Raw genomic sequence first — 21047 nt, forward strand, 5'->3', positions numbered from 1 at the left:
TTCTGGTGGAATCGGAACAAATATGTTGATGCTGTCTGCGTCGACGTCGGCAGCGCTGCCACGATGTTGGCTCTCTCGCTCTCGTGCCGCAGAGCAGAGCAGAGGAAGTGGAACATGGTGGTGCAGGAACATGTTGAGAGTCCGATTGGACTCGGAAACTCACTCAACTTGTAATTTAAAGCTAATTTTAACTAATTATGGTTAATTTTTTATGGTTTTTTATGCTAAAATATTAAAAACAAATAAACAGTCTTAATATAGGAATAAGAATTTATTTGAAATTTACTTGCCATGAATGAATAAAAAGTATTTAAAATGTATAGAGCAATTAGAATGAGAATAATTATATTATTTAGAAATAAAAATAATTATTTTTTATTAAAAATTATGAATATAATCAACAAGTGCCGGTCCAAGACTCAATATCGGATGCAGATACGAATCCAGCCAAATGCGAATGCGGCTTCAGACTCTGGAGCCAAAGCCGGGGCAGCAGTCTTCCGGCAGCGCAGTCGTCGCTCGGCTGCCTTTGAGTTAACAACGCAGAGTCGCTCGCCAGACGCCAGCAAGTCGCGTACAAATCGCTCGCGATTTCAAACTCGTTTCTCGAACAGGACAACGAATTTCGCGAACTGAAACGCAAAGTTTTGAATCATTTATTCGGCAGTCCATCGGGAATACTTTTAATTCAATGAAACAAAATTAGAGTGTGTGCGAATAACAAAAAAATATACAAAAAATTGTGCCTGAAGTGCCTGCATCTACCGGATTTAATAGATAACACAGATTGAAATATTTATTTTGAAACCCATTTAATATTCAATACACCGAGTGCCAAAGAGAAATGTTGTGTGCGGTGCGTGAACCACAACAGCAACAAATAGAGTAAATAAATATTAAATAGGAGTAGATCAAATATGTATTAAAATCCATCTGCCAGTAATCGTCGTTGAATGAAATATTCATGGCAAGTGCAAGCTGCAGATGGCAGATGAAAATTGAAAAATTGTAAAATAGAAAAATTGAAAAATCACAGCAGCGCATGAAAAAGTTGTGGCGAAAGTTCGCATTTGTTTCGCATTCGGGGCCTTGTTGCCAACATTTGAGAGTCCATAGTTTTCCGGCTTTTCGCAGTGACGCCTGCGCAGCTGACTGAAAAATTCTAATTGGATACTTTTCTGGCGAACGGACACAGGAAGCGGAAGTTGGCTGCCACTCTACACCACCACCACCAACAGACTAACCAGCGAGGAAGGTAGGTGCCGGCGCATAATTAGCCCCTTTGGCGGCATTGTCGCAAAGCTTTTCGCCAAAAATATAATAAAATTTAAGCAAAACTAGTATGAGGACAAAATTCACACGGCTGTGACACTGACCGACAGCGGCAGAGAAACTCAGGCATGCGTTGGCCATAAACTTCCAAACATGCCAAAATAATGTCAGTCACTCGGCTTGAAATGGTTTACGTTTGCCGTCTGGCTTTCCTTTGTTTTGTTTGCATCTCGTGTAGCTTGTATCTTGTAGCTTGCAGCTGGCTTTTATAGCCAGCTTTTTACAGTATGATTAAATTTGACAGTTGACAGCGTTTTGGGCTTATCTGAGTGGCTCAAATCGCTCCACTTCCTCCGCGCTTGCCTGGCTCTTGTTTTCTGTGTTAAATGTTAATTGTTGACAATTTTGTATAAATTGACAATTCAACTGGCGTTTTACATGGCTCGTAACTAGCGTATTGGCATTGGGCCGCCGACGAGTGTGTGATGTTGGCCTAATGTATTATTAACTAGGCCGACAACAGAATGCCTGCGCATCAGGTCCACAAGGGCGTGATTTAATGGCCCGGTTGTTTATTTTCTTTGGCGTTTTTTATCGCAGCCGCCGACTTTTGGGCTCTAATGGTGTAACATAATGAGCGGAAATCTTAACAGGTGATTTACATCGACGTTAGTTGCTCTATTTGCGGTTGTAATCGAAACAAGAGCCACTTGGCAAAGAAAAATCAGATCTTGGGGGTCAATTAATAGCTGAATACCTTGTAATTAATCTATAAAAAAAGTTTAAGACAAAAACCATACTTTTGAATTCCCACAAATAATAATATTTGCCAAGAGCTATATAATTCTTCTAGAACTCTTCTTAACTCTTCTAGAATTCTTTGTAAAGAAAAGAAAGATAAAAATATATTATCTTTAGAACCTTCTCCGATGAGGTATCAGAATATGCACACTTTTCAAATCTGTAATAAATTGCAAACCAGCCAAGTGTCTATCTCAACTATTCCCGTAATTGTTTATCTGGCATGTCGAGAATATTGCGCTCTGAAAGCCCTTAGCTCAGACGTGCTAAAGCAAGCTCCGAAGTGACAAACTTTTACTTTGCCAAACTTTGCTTTCCGCACACAAAAATCTAGAAAATAACACTTAGTTTCGCGGTTTTCGCCACTTTTGAGTGTCCAAGTCATGCAATGTTTGTGGCTTGCTGCAACAGGCATAAACATAATAAAGAAAGCAAGCCCGCCACTTGGTCAGAAGAAAAATCAGCACAAGGTCGCGACGAGGCACACCTCTCGGCGAGCAGCTGCCCTTAGCTAAGAGCTCTTAGCTTTTACCTCTTGACTCAGCGCCCTAAGCTCACGAACATTTTCCGACCGCCGAGTACGTGGCGACTTCCGTCCGACAAATTTTTAGATTTTCAAAACACATTTGCAACACGTACTGGGCCGGGTTCTGGCGCTGGCCAATCTGTAGCCCGAATTTGAATAGGCATCTCTCGCTGATGTCTTTGTCGGCCTGTGTTTTAATTTATGGCATCAGCCCCTCGGCCATTATAATTCGCACTGTTTCGGGCCCTGGCATAAACAAATGTGGCTTTCATGTTTCGTTCATTCTCTGGCCGCTTGTTCTAATGTTTATTCAAATCGCCGGCCGATTGTCTTGGCCGACTGCTTGAACCCTGCGAGTCTGGCTCGGCTTGGTGTCTGTGTCTGGAAGTCTAGACAGCGGAAGGAAGCCCAAGATGGAGAACTGCACTTGAACTTGAGACCCTCGTCTGGCAGCATTCTCCCCCTGCAGAGAGATCCCAGATTCTGTGTGGGTTCTGTTTGCAACCCTTCTATTTTTTTGCATACCAACCGTACTTATGCCCTCGCATGTGTGTAGCTCCTAAAAAAAAATTGCTCCGCAAAACAAAAACATGCCACACAGCCCATGAATGAAATAAGCCTGGACGAGGGTGATATCGTTGACTCTGGCGCGAGGGGGACACTCCCCCTAGAGCAGGCCACACCAGACCAGGCCAGACCAGACAGCCATCATCCCAGGCCCAGACACCTTTGTTTGCCCAGATCTTGATGTCTGCCCGCCCAGCTCCGCTCAGTCCCAGCTCCGTCGTCAACTATTGTCAAGGCTTTAATTAAAGATTTCCATGGCGATTCCTGTATTATCTAGCAGCCATTATGATGATAGATTCAGCTGAGCTTGCTCATTTATATTATAATTCATGTATTATATGAGCACGGCAGACAGAAGCTGTCGGGGAATTGAACTTTGCCACTTAATTGAAACTTTTGCCCTTCCTCCTCCCAGCCCACCCGGCGTATGCGTAATATAATTTCAGCTGCTGCCGCAAAGTTGTGCCAAGCAGTTAGTCTCGTGCCACTCTTGGGTTAAATATTAATTACAAGAGCTTCTTGGGAACTACTACACTAAGCCAGGCGAAAAGCAGGAAACTTGCCAAATTGAATCATGATATTCGCCCAAATTGGATTATGGATAAAGTTCAAGTATCCATTTCCGCATATCCCCCCGCCTGACAAGCTAATTAGAAAGAGTGTGAGTTTTATTACTCACTATTTGAATTTATAATTCAGGCCATAAAACTTAGTTAAGATAAGACTTTCATATTGGGGAGTATTTGCATCTGGAATTGGCCATCATTGCCAATTATGTGTTATCGAAGTAATCAGCCCAAATTAAGATATCAAAAATACATAGCTGATTAGTGTATTTCTTTGGATCTCCTTTAATGAGTGGCATAGTTGGCTACAATTTATAGGGCCTATCAGATCTTCCAATGCAAATTTCTCCAATCTTTGGTATAGAACTGAAATCTGAAAGGTGAGAGCATCTTGAAATACTTATGAAAGAATACGCCGACGCCAAGAACGACTTTGATATGGGCTGGTGATGAGCTCTAATTTCGAAATTATACAAGATTGGCTGTGAGAAGAGCTGGGAGCTGGAGCTGGAGGGATCTGAAGAGGCTGTCAGCCTGCTCAGTATCTTGTTCTGTTTTCAGCTTTCTGATGGCCACATAACAAGTTAATTTTGATGTAAATTTCTGTTTCGGTGCCCGAACGAACGAATGGCAAAAACCGAGGCAACAAAACGAAAAAAGATCGAACCGGTTAGCATAATCACTTAATTTTCTGATTGTATATCTGTATCTGGGTATCTTTGTATCTGGGTATCTGTGTATCCCAAAGTGAAGCATCGTTTTCGGCTCGTAATCGCCTTTTGAAATTCTATCTCCGCTCTACGGAGGCCGGGCTTTGTGTGGCGGCCGGCTGGCTGAAAAGAAGTGTCAATATTATTAAGTGATGATGTCCCCATCTGAGGCTCAATCTTTGATAAACGAGCCGATGCTGTAAATAAAACAACACAAACAAAAAATCCAAACATCCAAAATCCAAAGAGAGAAAAAAAAGGGAAAGACCTACAAAAGATAAATAAACAGAGCCGGGCTAAGCTCTAACTCATCCGAGTTGATAAATTGTATCTATATTTATGTGAGCCGCTACCAGCAAATAATTTACAATGTTTGAGCTGGAAAACTAAAGCCGGGCAAGGGCAAAAAATGTGTAGAATACAAATATGCACCGAAAAAAAAAACAAGTGGCAAGCAGAAACAAACAAAAACAAGCGCAACACAGAGCCACAAAAAAGTCACTCCAAACAAAACGGCAAATGGGGGAAAAAAACATTGAAACAAATGCTGAATTATTAGCACACGAATCGCCAGCAGCCGAGGGGCTGCTCCAGCAGTGGCAACTAGTGGGTGGGTGGGGGTGGTGGTGCAGCCAGCTAGTGGGCTTTGTTTATGTTTTTCTTTTATTCTATTTTCATTTTCGGTTTCGTTGATGCTGCTTTTTCATGGCTCCAGCTCCAGCTCCAGTTCCAGCTCGCAAGTCGCAAGTCGCAACAAAAACAAGAACAAATTGCGAAGAAAAAACTTGCAGAAATAGCAACACGTGAAAACCGCAACAAAAACCTGGCACTGCAAAAAAAATATATGTTTATAGTGGCTGAGTGGGAGGGGGTGGAGATGAGGAGAAAACCTAAAAAACGAAGAAAACAAACTGCAGAAAAAGCAGCCACCACACAAACGCCACACGAATATGACGAAAATAAAAACTAAAACACATAAACCCGCCTGCATTTGGCTCCACATGAATGGGACAGGGGCCTGGGCAGGGGGTGGATGCAAAAGTTCCGGCAGATTACACCGGATTACCCACAGATTGAGATACTCGAGATCCTTGAGATACGCGTCTCGAGAGCCGGCAACTCCTCGAGCAGCCCTCGTCGATGCAATTACCCTCGCGACGTCTGTTTGGTTTGTTATCAGTGTGTGTGGTGTGTGTGTGTGAGTGTGTGTGGGTAACCATGCATTTATGACGATTTTAAGCTTGCAGGCATCATCAGAAATGCAACGCCCGGGAAGGGCAGGGCAGGGCGGGAGAAGCCCAAGCAGGCCAAACAAGCGAGCGTTAAAACCAAACTAACTATAAATAAAACCAAAAGCCAACAATAGCAAAAAAATCAACAGAAACCGAGATGCACCTATCCGCAAAAACGGGGGGAGGTTGCTACGAAAAACACACATCAGAAAATACACAGAAAATAAATTATGTTTTTTATTGAATAAATGAGGGTTAAACGGCTCTTAAAAAGTAGTAATATTAGAAATGATTTTAAAATTAAGGGAAAGAAAATTAAAGTATTTGTGGGAAAAGAAAGAAACTCTGAAAATTAATTTATGGGCTCTTGGGCCTTAAATACAAAAAATCTTTACGATTAAGATATATTACAACAGGTCCTTAAAATCCTTTGAAGTTTTTAACGCTCCAAATTAAATACTTCTAATCTATTTCTTCTACTTCTTTTAATACTAAAATACTTGATCAGAATAGAACCTAAAATAATAATTTTGGCTATTGTTTCAATATATTCTGAGGAGAAAAAGCTAAAAAGCGAAAATGTAAGCTTTTCAAAATTATCCTTTTAATAATTATTTTTTAATAAAATATTTCTGTCAGTGTACCCTGCTGGGAAAGCGAACGCCGGGCGAGAGAAAACAAAGCAAAATAATAATACAAATAACTATAGATGCATAGATACGAGGATAGTTAGATGTACGAGCGGAGGATGTGCCACAGAGGTCCCTGCCTCCTTTTCCTCTTCCCTGGCTCCATCCCCATTCTCGCCGCACTCCCCAATCATCATCATCGCAGTTGTTTTTGTCGCTGGGCGATCGCAAAGCCGTTGCCATAATTGTTTAGTTAGCCGAGGCGGCCAAAAGCACCCCGCCCCAGTCTTGGCTTTAACTTTGTCTTTAGCCCACCTGAGAGCCATGCTATCGGCCAAGTTGCCACTGTGGTTAAAGCCATTCTGGTTCTAACTTATGTACTTTACTTTTTCTAATTGAAAGCATACTTATATTATTAAGACTCTAAGTAAAAATAGTTCAAACCTTTTAATCCTTTTTAAGATCATTATTAATGTATGTCCTTTTAAAACTTACACTGACTCCCATCGATCCTGGTCCACTGTGCCTAGTCCCTGCTGCTCTTTTGTGCAATCATGTGCAGTCAATAAGCTGTGGAGCTGGTGGAGCCACCGACGCTGCTCGCTGCTCGCAGCTTACTCCCTTTATGCATGGGCCTCGGATGTGGCAGCTAAAGCCGATTGCTCAGCCCCAGCCACAAGTTCTGCTTCAGCTTCAGCTTCAGCTCCAGCTCGAGGTTCGGTTCGTGGCTAAAACCTGATTATGACTGGCCGTAGCCCCAACTGTTTTGTTGGCTTACATGTTGTGTATTCTAACACGCTGCGGACGTCCTCATCATCGGCGTCGTCATCGTCTTGGCTGGATGGTTGGATGGCTGGATGGCTGGGGATCTGCTGGGCAAACAAAATGCGTCTTTAATGCAAACATGCAGTTGCAGCAGCAACAGCAGCAGCTTCCTTTGAAGTTGCAGGGAGGAGGATTTGGGAGGGAGGCGGATGAGGGCCGGAGGAAGCTGGCGAGGCCATTGCATGTGCGTACAAAACTTTAAACAGGAATTTTAACAACTTGCTTTGTACTTGGCTTGTAGCAGCGAGCGATGAACGCTCGAACAACCGCAAACAACATTCAACTTGCGGCTGCAACAACTGATTTATAAAGAAAATTTCTATGCGTCGTCTTGGCTTCGTCCGAGAGCCCAAAAAGGAAGTGCATGCCGATGCTGCGGCTTCGGAGGGGTCAGGTGAGATCAGGGAGAGGCTGGGACAGGGACAGGGGTGCTTGATCGAATGCAGGTACTGCATGCCAGACAACGTGCCATCAGCCGCGAAAAAAAAGCGGCGGCGATCGCAGCCAATTAGAAGATTTCATATTTGTGCCACAAAGCATTTTAATTAGAGGATTCGCGGGAAGAGAGCGCGCAAAAGTGTCAGAGTTGAAAGCCAAAAATGCCCAACTTTCATATCCTGCCATGTCCTCCTTTTGCATTCAAATTTTAATTAAAGCTTTCGATATCACTCCAAGCGGGGTCGTGAGTGCCTGACTATAAAAATCTGTTCATCCAATGTAAACATCTTTATGGCCTCGCCATCAATCATCGCACAGATTCCATCTCTGTGCATTTCAATTAGCTAGTTCTGAGGTTAAAGTTGAAGCTCTATCGGCACATCAAAGCGAGCTTCATCAATACTAAAAACAGAATATAAAAAACAAACAGAAACGAAAATAATAAACAGGGAGCAGCTGGTATCGGACATCTCCGCCAGTTCCAACTGTAGCGCCACAACAAGCCGCCTTATCGCGATAATTAACAAAAGTTTAATAGTCGCCCCCGGCGTTCCCCAGCTGCCACTCGGTATACGAAGTCTGTGCCACCATATAGTGGCAGTAGAGTCGCATATTTTCAACTTCAGACACGCCGGGTGGTCAGTATTTTTCGGAGCGATCCACCAGCGGCAACAGCCTGGTCGCTCAAGCTCTCGGACTGGCTCGGATGGTTATGAAAAAGTTTATCTTCTGTAATTAAAAATTGCCACTCGACGCAAACATTTTAATTATGGATGCCAAAATGGCAAACGCACGCAACGCACAGCGCGATCGAAAACGAGAGTCGCGGCCCAAAAACAAGGTCAGGGCTAAAATAAAATATGTATTCAGTATTCAGTTTTTTCCTTTTTGGCGGCTATTAAAAGTGCATTACAAGCAGACATCGATAGATGTTGTAGCTCTGCAGTTTCGACAGCTGTTCCACATTGCTCCGACTTCGGGGGCTTCGGCTTCTGTCAGCTCCCAAGCTGTCTGGCGCATCAACATCAAAGTCACGTCTGCTACACATTTCTCATAATTGTTGAACTCGAGTGGCTGAAGTTTCTTGGCAAAATGCGTTCCTCTGCTCGCCCGCCTTTCAGCCCTCTCGCAAACGGACCAAACTGCCAGAGGAGCAAAAAGGCTGAAAGGCATTGAGATGTTCAGCTTTCGACTCTGGCTACCGCTCAAGTGATGACACATCAAGGTGGGCCACGGGCCTCCTTATCCGCCAGCTACAGAGTCGGGCTGCAGAGCGAAGCTCAAGATGAAGTTGAAGCTGAAGTGCAGCTTAGCTCAGCTTTCCTTTTACTTTGCGACGAGCGTGTCTGCGACGGAGTGCTCAACGCTGGCCCCATAGTGGAGCCTCAACTATTCAGGATACTAAAAAACTATACACATCGTAATATTCTGACCAGGCAGTTCATAAAGCCTCTTGCTTGCAACTTGCAATTTGCATAACATAATAAATTGTTTAAATAAATTAGCTTTTTAACAATTAAACATGAAACATAGCAATTTTCTGGCGGCCTTGACATCGAGCTGGCTAAAAGTAAACAGCTCCTAAGCTGTTGGCCAAAGTATCTGCTTACATGTAACCAATGCAGACACAATCTCACGGCGGCCCACACGCTCGTGGGCCCGGACCCCTGGGCGAAGTCGCTGCGACAGGCATTTAGCAACAATAAACAATAAACGTAAACCAATAAATGACATCAGTTTTATTAAAAATAAATCCGAAAACGCCAGCCAGCTTTGACAGGCGACAGCAGCGGCTAAAAGCCAATCACCGACGAGCTGCCTTTTGGTCACTGCGATATCGCAAGGTAAGGTAAGGTAAGCCCAGCCAAGCCGAGACACCTGTGCGCTCCAATCTGCGAGCGAAACGTGTTCGCACGACGCCAACAATAGGCAGAGCTACAACTACAATAACCTGACCTTTCTGCAACAATCCCAACAAAAAAAAAAGAAACTAAAATAAAAATAGGAAAGAAAAGAAAATATATATATTTATTTGGCGGTGGGTATGGGGGAGAAAACCCATGAACACACCCACTCGAGAGACTCTACATTCGTCATGCCAGGGGGAGTGCGAGGCCTGAATGGGAGATGTGGGTGAGAGATGGGGCCTCCGCCGGGGATCCAGATGGCGACGGAGGTGGACCTGGGCCGGGGATGGGGACGGGGACAGTCTGCCAGGCTGCCAGGGCCAAGCTCATCAAATTCTCGCATGTTGGCCTGTCAAACTCACAGTGACAACGCACACAGATACTCTCGGAGACTCAGATACTCGGCCTGGTGGGACATCACCATCTGCAGCTGCTGCTCTGGCTGCAATTCCTTTGAAAAATTCCACCAGTTGCAATGCCACTGAGCAAAAAATATAAATTAGTTCAAAAGAAAGTTAATTATATTCTGGGAAGAAGGGATATTATTTAAAAAAAAATTTAAATTAATATTTTAGACAGACATTTGATTTTGTAATCCGAGTTGGCAAGTGCTTCTGACATATTCCCACAGAAATTCCAACACTATTTTTTGCCAAATTAATTAACTTTTTTGTTGAAAAACCTTCGCCCTTTTGTGTGTTAATTTTTTCGCCTGTAATTTGTTGGCTTTTGTTTGTTTTTGCGCGCCTCCCCATAATGTTTTTATGATGACCCACGGCGCAACATTCTCCGCGCAGCCTCCTCCTGCCGCACACCAGCCACACCATCCTCCTCTGCCTTAATCCGCTGCTGTCTTTATTTTTGCAACTGGCTGCAATTAGCTGCAGTTGCCTGCAACTATTCTTGCCACACAGATACACACGACTTGGGCGATAGGAAGTCTTTATGCCAGACTGGATGGCGTTACGTCCGCCAAGCGTAAAATTAATTCTACAAAAATGTAAAAAGAACATAAAGGAACATAAAGTGCATAGCTGCACAGGCGGGGGAAATGCAATGAAATTTGAGCATCGATTGTGGGTCAGGCCCATTGACAGGACAACCAGCTGGCCAAAAGCTCCTTTTCCCGCAACTCCTTCGCAACAGAGCCACCACAAAAAATAAAAAGAAAGAAAACAGGCTCGGAAGACGCCACTGGCAGCTGCCGATTCTCCAGGTAGCGAAGACACCGCAATCCATTTCAATTGCCGCTCCGCGTTTAAGATTACGCAACCGATTAGCCAGGCAGCTGGAAAATGTGGCCCAAAGAGAGGAGGCTCTTCCGGGGGAGACCGAGGAAGAGGCCACGCGCACCTTGGCCAGCAAACTTGTTTATTAGACGGCCAGTTAGGTGCGATTTTTCCGGCACGTGCCCGTCCATTACTCACGTACTTTTCGTGAGCGACTCAGGTGACAAAAAATCATTGCACCGTAAATACTATATATTTTTTGTGCCCCGTTTTTGTGACCCATAAACCGTCAATTGGGTAATTAAAAATCAATGTTACAAAAATTTCAATGCCAGAAACCCGAAGCTCTGGCACTTTTCTGCAAACTTTAAAGTCAGCAAGAAGTGCGACGCTTCTTGGCCAAAGCCTCTCATTTGTGCTAATCAGCAGCATAAAACGGCAAGTTTTTAGCCAATAAAGTGGCAGTGGGTGGTGCGAGGTGGTGCTGGGCAGGGTGGGTGGTGTAGGTGCAATCAACTCGGAGACTCAGACACAGCGCAAACAAAATGCAAAATGCTAAAAGTGAAGCTAAAACTGCATAGAAACAGGAGAAGGAGCTTTTGTCAAGGATTTAGACACGGGGATACCTTGGATAAAAAAGGATATTTAAATTATATAAATTGTTTTTCTAGAATTATGAGAGTTTTTATAAATAAAATAGATTCAAAATAAATTTAAGAAAGCATTCTCCCAGATGAAAGTACTATTAAGAACTGAAATATAGGCCATAGTTTCATTGTTTAAACTCCTAAGCTACTTAGAGCTCCAAGTAATGGATTAAAAAATAAATACCTTTATTAATTCCTGAAAATTTATAGTCTGAGACCCACCCTTAGGGATCATATATATACCCCTCACCTTATCCTTGCACCACAGGGTATCCCAACAACTCAAACAACATCCCATTGCAGTTTGCAGTCAAAGTTGACTCTTTTACGCATTTTTAAGCGCTCCTCCTCGATCTCCTCCCCCGCCCCCTTGCGGGCCACCCCACCCCCATGGTACACACCCCTGCGCCACGTCTGGATATAGTGTGGGAAAAGTAGGCGTGGCCATTGGGCATTAAACGGTATATTTCAACTTTAGCTCAAGCTTTTGCTTTTGTTGCCGGCCTGGGTTCGTTGATTTCATTTGGTTTTGCTTGTGTGTTTACCCGTTTCTGTGTTTTTTATGTGTTTTCAGTTGTCATACCCGGTACTTTATCAGAACAGGGTATATTGTATCCTTGCTTAAGGATGTAACCGGAAGAGGAAAGCATTTCCTTTTCCGATTGCATTTTTATTGATTTTTGAAAGAAATGTAATAAAAGGAATAATTGATTTCAATATGTCTTGGACTTTTATTTATTATGAAAAACTATAAAGATTTATTTTATTTTCCATTGTTCTTATAGGTATTCCCGTCTTGTATGTTTTCGTTTTTATTATTCATTTAACGCTTTCTACCAAGGACTTCCCTTCTAAGAAGCTAATCTAAGGGGTTTGGCGGAACGTTCTAATTCGAGGAAGTTCAAATGATCATCGGCACTTTCAGGATGAGTTTTGAGCTGCAGGGTTTTTGATATATATCCCCCTAGATGCTCACATATATTGTCCGGATTCAAGACAGCCCAGAATGAATATCACTCACGGTGGTGATCGTGCGAGAGTAGTACCGGGTATCAGATAGTCAAGACACTCTACTTTAGCCGTCCTTTCTTGTTTTTTTTTTTATTTTGCCATGCAATTAATTGAGGAACGTCAACTAAAAAGAAGAGATTTGAAGCGGAGACGGTGACGGAGAGAGGGAGGTGGAGAGACAAACAAACAAACAGAGACGTCATGTGAACTGTCTGGGACAGTCTTTGTATCCCATATCCTGTGAGCTTGTCCATTAATGGGCTCCCCTAATCAACTCAGCTTAGTTTGGGCCTCCGGCCTCCGGCCGAGGCCGAAGTGCGGAGGGGTGGAAATCAGACAGTCATGCCTGCTCATCGGGGATAAAGAACTTCATCATTAAGTTGGCGGCCCGGCAAATTGATTCATTAGTCAAAGTGACTTTTATTTAGCAAATGAGACAAAGTCCGCAGACTGCACTCGAATTCTAAGTAAGCCGAGTCGCCGGCCTGCGTGCGCTCCGGAGTCCGGACCAGAGCCAAGAACATTCATTTATTTATCAAATTGCATTTGATTTGTCAATTAAGTATGCTATTTATGCTTATTAAAGCTGGCGCCATAAAAATTCAAATGCCAAACACGCCCAGAGTCCGACCGGCAACCGGTTGCTGGCCAATAGTCTCCGGCCCGGGCGTTCTGGCCAACTGGTTGATTGGCCTCCAACTGTTATCAATAAATGAGCCGCTTGCCGTTTTGATTGTGTCACATTTTGTGTTTATTACCCTGCCCTGGTCCACTATTATATTTATGGCAACAAAATCTACCTTTATTACCGAATTAATGTTGTATTAGATCGCTGGCGAACCAACAGGCGGTCCCAGCGCCCGAACCGAAACCAGTTGTCCCTTTAACGGTTACCGCTCCGCACCCACGCCAACTGGAAGCGTTTTGGCCATTGGTTTTCTGGCTAATTCCCACAGCGATATGGCCATCTGGGTTGGCCAACACTCTCACACACACACTGGTGCACCCTACGCAACGAATGGCTGAGTCGCCTCTCTATTCGCATTTATTTACCATTTTTGGCAGAGTTGCGTGTAAATTGATGAAAGATTTCCTGCTTTTCCATCGGCTGGAAGTTAATTAGCGGCGAAAAGTTTCCCAGGGGACTGGGATCCGATTATTTTTCCTTTTAATTATATTAGCTAATTAGGCATAGCATCCATTTATAGAACTTATTCGCAAAAATATTTTAAAGTAAGCTCCTCATGCATCATCAGGTTGGAAAGCAGCTACTTGCTGAGTACTTTTACTTGCCACCCCAGCCAAAAGTCAGCCGGAGATCAGCAACTGTACGATATCTATATGTAATCTATATATAGTGACAGCGACAGGGGAGCGGCCCGAACCATCGGAGTGTCACCTTTTGCGGTTCTCAGTTCAGTTCGGAGCTGATCCCCAGTCCCCCAGCCCCAGTCCCCGATTCCCGATCTCCGATCTCGGATCTCAGCGTCCGCTGTCAGGCGTAATTTTATACGATCAGCTTTCGATTTGGCTGAAGCCTGAGGTTAAAAATTAACATGACCAGAGCCGGCGATAAGTTGAGATTGGGCTGTGGGCTCTTGGCTTTGGGGCAGCACCACCACCACCACCAGCTACGGCGGCAGCTCCCCGGCCCAATGTAATTTTGTGGTTTTTGCACCAAAATAAAAAAAAAGGAGGAGACTGGTGGGGGAAATGCCAAACGTAGTCGGTCGGGTGGAGTGCAATTGATATGGCCAACGGATTCGATTGTCAAAGCCAGTATTGGCCATGTAAGCGCAGCTGTCTGTGGTGGTGCGTATCTGTGTGTTTGTCAGTTGCCTTGCGGTTCTGCCTCCGCCTCCGCCTTCTGCCCCTCCTGATGGTCCTTTGATGAGGTGTCTTCCCCCTGCTTTTGCTTTTACTCCGGCGATATGAATTACACAAGTTTCCTGGCACTTTTGTGCGAGCGTTTTATGGTCGTTTTCCTCTTTATTATGATGCATCCGTGTGGGTAAGTGCCTGTGTACGGACGGGACCTGGTGCCTGCGAGTTCGCGTATAATATAATAATTAAATGAATTGCCAAAGTGTGTCCGTGGCAGACGTGCCGGGCTCGCCAGGAGCAGCTAGCAGGAGGCCAGCTAGGGATGGGTAATGCTCATTTTTGGGGGCGGAAATGGCAGATGACATAAAACAAATGCGCTGAAAAATATGAATATTTTTAAATATCTCGATGAGGTGGTTTTATAAAGAGAAGAACTTCCCAGAAGCCAGACTTCCAACATAGTTTCCAACATTTTTATTTCCTAACTTTGGAACCCTCTACCTCGGTCTCTCCTCACTAGCGTTAGTCTCCGGGCACATGAATGCGAATACTTCTGTGAACTTTTTAGAAAGCCAGCAGGCCAGCCAGCTCGACCAAGCTCCTTTCGGTGGCCTGTCGAAAAAGGGTTTTATTTCAACAGCCTTCATTTGTTTGTCGTTTCTTCCCTCGGCCTGTTCCCTTACACTCGAGGTGTCAATTTCAACGCCCTTCTTTTGTTCGGCGGCCTGCGGATCTATATAAATAATCGTGTATGTGCATATGGATATTATATGGCGGGTACATGGCTATGTGCATATCGTATGTATATTACCCTCGTTTTTAATTTCTGCCAAATTATGCAAAATGTTCGCCCGCCCTCAGAGGCCGACCGGAGAAGCTCTGCAGTGCTGGAAGTGCTGGAAGTGGGATTCCATTCAAAAAACGAACGACCTGACCCACCTAGATCGCCCACCAAACGCGTGTGCCGGCATAGGTATTGGAAAATTGTGCAAATTGCGAATTGAAGAAAGAGTCGCTGTAGCCAGGCTTCTCTGTGGGGCGTTGCGGTATCAGCACCTCATCCTTGCCTGGCACACATGTGTCGCTCTGCTCCTTTGCATAATTTCCTTTTTATTCCCGTTTCCCATTACTCCCTTTTTTATTTTGGGTGTGTGCTCTGTGGTGTGCTGTGCTGCCAGGATGGGCGGATATCGCGGGAGGCTGGGGGAGGCGTGGCCTGTTGCATTTGCATGTGCTCCATGCAACTGACAACTCAATAAAATGTCGCTATTTTAATTTCGCCTTGATGTCGTCACGCGGATGTGGCCACTGCCGCTGCCACTTCTGCTGATTCAGTTGCAGCTGCGGCAACTGATGATGATGATGTGTATATTGCCAGGGAGCATTATGAGTTTTATGGCTTTGATACCAGGAAAATGCAACACAGTTGGCAGAGTGGGGAAGCAGTTTATTAAATGAAAACCGCACCACTTGCGCGGATACTTAACGAAACTTAAGGGCACTGAAGCTCGCTAAGAGTTGCCCAAAACTTGCAGCAGTGCAGGCTAACTTCTAAAAGGGAGCCCAGACTTGATTCCATCAATATTAAGCATAAAAGTATTAATCGCAAGTCCTTCAAGCTCTGGGGTGGGCGTATTCCCAGGGCCCTCTCCCGCCTCTGACGATTATTTTTGTTGAGTCCGCCGCTAAGGTTTCGAATTAATTTTAATTAAACTACCTAGCTGGGGGAAAGGCTGTCTTGCTGTCTCATCAATTTGCATCCCCAGCGGAAATGCCAGCACCAGAAACCTCAACAACAAAAAGGTCTTGAGCGAGGAACTTGAATCGAAGTAACTGAAGCATTTCGGCTTGCATTTTGGTTTTGGGTTTTTGGTTTTCGGTTTTGGTTTTGGCCAGCGAATTTCTTCGTGGGTCGTTCACTTGACTTGCTTTGCATTTGGCCTGCTTTGATTGCTGCCACTTTCCCCGCCCTGCAGTTACCCGCTCTGCCCCGATGGCCCTGTGTTTTAGCCAATATTAATGAAGTCATTAAGACGACATCTTCCTCGAGATCGGCGCGTAATGCGAGCGAATTATTAACAACGTTCTCTGCACGAAAACAAGCTCGGCTCGGAGAGACACAGCTCCAACTTCCAGGCTGAAGTGGCGTGTCCGTAGTCCCGCCAACGGCATCAATAAACAACAACCACGGAGCGGTAGAGGCAGCGGCTGCGGCAGCGGCAAAAATTAATACACGAGTACAACAGCCAGCCAAAAGGAACACAAGCGGCTTTCATAAATTTGCATGTTGCTGTCACAGAGCCAAAAAAAAATCAGAGGGGGAAAGGGAGCCATCTCGGGAGGGGGCCAGGTTATGAGGGGGCGTGACAACAAGTCAATTGCTCGGTCTGTGTGCTCAAAATGCGGCCCAGAAATCTTTTTTCGGCAGGCCAGAAACTGAGGACTGAAAAATATTTAACCAGCCAAAGTCAATATAGGGCGATGCTCGCATCGAACAAGTGGATACTCTGAAAGATAGATCTATATATAAATAATAAAATTATAAATTTAAACATCATAAAGTGTTAATGGAGCTATAATCCCCATAATATACCTTTAAACTGACTTCTAACCAGATCTCCCTTTAGGATAGACTCCATACCCTTTATCGGATAGAGTACTCTCTAAGATACTATAGATCTACTCTGAAAGATAGATCTATATAAAAATAATAAAATTATAAATTTAAATAACATAAAGTGTTCATGGAGCTATAATCCCCATAATATACCTTTAAACTGACATCTTACCAGATCTCCCTTTAGAATAGACTCCATACCCTTTATCGGATAGAGTACTCTCTACATTAAATGTAAACACCAAAAACAACTGCCTGGGAAGAGGAAAAAATCAAAAAAATTAACATTTGGGCATAAAGAACTGCTGGAACAGCGCAAAAAATTGTTGAACGCATTAGAAGATTGATGCTGGCGGCTGTTTGCTCAGAGTCGAGTCTCAGAGGCTCCAAGGCTCCTGGACCGTTCCGTGGACCGGGCCGAAAGTGATTGCAATTTTTGCTCTCTTATTTCGCCATGTTTACTTTGTGCATGAGCAGATTTCCTGGCTTTTTGTTCTCGGTTTTTGGGTGGCAGGAAAAAGATTTAAAAAAATCAAAGTTAAAATAAAGGGAAAAGTAAAAGTAAAAGGAAGGAAATTCGGGCGGCAAGGAATGCAAATGCAAACACAAGACGTATTCAAGTTGCCGGAGATGTTGACTTTGGCGTTTCCTTTTGGCCCTCGTTTGGGTAGTAGCTGAGGAACTGGGTTAATAAGATCGCTGGACCGTGCTGGCCACGGTTTCCCGTTTTGGCTTTTGGAGCTGCATTTAATAAATAGCCGCTTTTAGCCCGGCACAGCAGCTCATTTATTATGCATCAAAGATAAACCTAACTGAGATTAATGTCTCACTTCAGGTGGGGCGACAGCGGCGATAGAGAGCCGGGCCACTGTTTGCCTTCCAGCCGTCGTTCACCTGCGACTAATCAGGCTTTTAGACTTTTTGCAAGTCCAGGTGAGAGCTAAAAGCTATCGAAAGGGCGAGAATCATGCAACGATTATCCGGCAAACCAGGGCCAATTATGTCCGCTGCTAATAATAAAATAAACTGCACGTTTCATTATGCAGAGTGCAGATCAAATGGGATCGGGATCGGGATCGGGCTCAGGCAAATCCAATTACCCCAAGTCGTTCTCGGTTATTGTTGCTACATGCTGTGGGTACTTTAATTTTAATTTGCCAGGCAGCTGCAACAAAAGCTGGAGAAAAGTTGCCGGCACGCAAACCCAAAGCTGTTGAAATTGTGCTAACCTTGGATCCCGAGTTAGTTCTCTCACTCAGTCTGCTAATTTGAATTAATTTTGTTGTCAACACGTAGTCATATAAGGATGTGAACAGTTAGCAGGCAATCTGGGCCGTAATTGAAAGTCCCAAGGAAGTTGGCAAGCGCGGTGGGAACTTCTGAGCCGCTCAACTTGTCGAGAGATAATGTTTTTTTGGCACCAAGTGCAGTCACTGGAAAGCTTAATGGGCGAGAATATCATTAAAAGCCACAAAGGGCAGCAAATATAAATATTATGGCCAACGAGATAATGCAAATAGTTTCGAGGCGATACTTTGCTGCGAGGCACTTCCACAGCTCTATTAGGTTCCTAGAAAATTAGACGCTCCTAAAATATTAAAAACGGAGACTGAGAAACGCTCCCCACTTTCCAGCATTACTTTCTCGTTCCGCCCCAAACGGATTCCCATTAAGCTGTTCCCGATCTTGGATCTTGGCCATCAGAGGAGCCAAAAACTATTAACGCCTGATACTGCGGTCGAAGATCGGAGGAGACCGCCTCCTCCTGGCTCTATCTAGGTTGCCTCGCAACGCCCAAAAATCTCGGCAAGCCCGTTGCGGCCATGCCAGGCCAGGCCAGGCCCGGTCCGGCTCGGATCGGCCGCCGTTAAATACAGACTGCAGATTCTATAAATCAGGCATATTTCTCAACACCTCGTAGAGCGGCCGTAGTGCCAACACTCTCAACCCGCTCATTAAAAACCATTAAGGAAAATATTTCGCTTGGGAAAAATTATGGCGTAAATGATACCCTACCCCGCCCACCAACCTCCCGCCACCTACTACCCCCGTTTGGGCCTCCCCTCCCCGTTTCGGCCCAGCGACAACAAACGACCTGCGATTCGGCTTAAACGCGTTCTCCGGCTTAACTCGGTTTCTGTGTCATTTTCTTGTCTGCAGCTCGGGCTAAGCGTCAAATAAATTTAAGTCTACACCTAAACAGCCGGCCAGCCGTCCAGCCGGCAAGCAAAATAAAATAAAACACTAGGAAAACTAAAAGGAAAAAAGTTTTGCCGCACAGCCCGTTGCGTTGTTGTTCTTTGCCATTTTTAGCTGGCTTTTTGTTTTCATTTTTACTCTCGGCTCTGTGCAGCAAACATTTGCAACAATTTGTTATTGGCCATTTAAGCCGTTTGTTGCTGGCCATAGTTGCTTTTGGCCGTTGGCTGTTGGCGCACTAGAAATCTGTTGAGTGTTAATGACATTTTTATGTTTTAACGCTTGAAAAGCTGCGACCGCGTCCATTTTGGTGGCCCGGCCTGCCCCCCCTGGGGGCCAGGAGCAGTGGCAGGGGCAGGTTGCAAAAAGTCCAATTGAAATTCCCGCACCTGGCCGTGCTCTATTTCTGCGTGGCAGGGAGGTCTGGTTAACATTTGTAGCTGGTTTGAGTTATTGGCCTAGACCGGGCTCATCCATTCCGCGGTCCGCACTTAATGGCGGATTGCTGTTGGCCAGCAGGCCTTTTCGGGCCGAAGTGACAGGTGACCTGGTCGACAAAAGGCCATTTTTGCTCCAATAAGTTGTTGACAAATCACCACCGGAAAACGGGAAAAAATCACACAGCCAAACACAATTATGGCTGTGCACAATAGGGTCTGTTTCGAACTTGTTAACAAAATCTAATTGCTGAAACTTCATCAATTTATTGGCATATTTCAGAGCAGACATCTCAATCGCTTCACAATTCCCCCTCCAGCCGAAGCACACTCCATTCAGTTCGGCTCTGGCCTCAACTTGTGTCAACATTAATTAAATTTTCTGCTCGCATTTGCAAAACTTTTGAGCAGCTAATTGGATTTTGGTCGCTGCATCGCCAACAAAATAAAACAACAGAGCTCCACCAAAAGCGGCAGCAGCGGCAACAAAAATAAAGCAAATTCGCGTGCAACCGCGGACTAATAACCGCCGGAGCAAAGCCGCCAAAGTCGAATATAAAAATAAAATAAAATAAAAGGCAGTCGCCTGCTGCAAGTTTCCTGCCGCTGCTCGACTCCTTCCTTTCGGCTCCTGGGGAAGTTTTTCAAGCGAAAAGCCGTGTATAAAAAAAGGAAATACTCCTATTAAATGTATTCCTTTGTTTCAGGCTTCACTGGTGCCTGAAATTTCGCCAAATGTTTTCTCTGCCGGTCATTCGGCATTTAATGATTTACGTGGCTGCGGCAGTTTCAAGGCCACTGAGAGAAAAAGGAGACGGAATAAGCTAGAAAGGAGAGCTTATATACTCTAGAAACTCATACCATTTTCTCACAGTGCTGGCCAAGCAGGTGGGCTCTGTTTGAGGACAAAAATATTTGACTTTGGCTGCAATGCAACGCGTCGGCGGGTGGAAGAAGTCGGCTCTGTGGCAATTAACAAGTGCAACGACTCCTTCGCTTCCACATCCTCATCCTGCCCGGCTTCCTTGGCAACTTCCGTCCCCCGCCGCCACTTCCTTTGGCCCCCCTCCCCCGGGGAACAATGGCCGAAAACCGAAAACGCTCCAACTAATAACACTTAACTGCAGCTCGGGCCTGTGCCAAAAGCCAAGTCTTAATTATGGCAAACAACTTTTTGTTTTAGTTCGCAGCTAAAACGCTTCCTGTGAGACAAAAAGCTGCCAGCTACTGAACTTTGGATGCACTCAGCTGAGCCGAGAGCCTCCCCCCTGCGACCATCCCCGCGAATTTCCCGATCCACCGCCTTCCGGGAAACTGCACTGTGCATGTCGCTACATATCAACAAAAGATGCAGCAGCCGACACCAGACTGCAGCAGCCACCTCCGCACCTCCACACACTTGCCGTTTTGGTTTGGTTTTTGACGTTTTCCTTTTCTTTTTTTATTTTGGTTTTCTGCATTTTCGCAGACTTCAGTCAATGCACTCTCTATGACGTCGACGTCGTCTGACTGCACAAAATGAAAAAGTTTCGCAAAAAAAGTAATGAAATCCAAGGCCCAAAAGAAAAAACTTGAAACACAAAAAAAATACATGCGTTGGGGTAACATAG

General features: G+C 44.7%; 1 protein-coding gene across 1 annotated transcript in view; it reads left to right on the top strand.

Moving 5' to 3' along the window:
• Positions 1–464: 464 nt before the first annotated feature.
• Positions 465–21047, top strand: part of LOC6506177 — a 58416-nt gene continuing 37833 nt past the window's right edge. Inside the window, exon 1 of the mRNA XM_001958364.4 lies at positions 465–1255. The gene's annotated coding sequence lies outside the window, so the exon portion shown is untranslated. The remainder of the gene's footprint in view (positions 1256–21047) is intronic.

This window comes from Drosophila ananassae, chromosome 2R (genome assembly GCF_017639315.1).
Source record: "Drosophila ananassae strain 14024-0371.13 chromosome 2R, ASM1763931v2, whole genome shotgun sequence".
Lineage (NCBI taxonomy): Eukaryota > Metazoa > Arthropoda > Insecta > Diptera > Drosophilidae > Drosophila > Drosophila ananassae.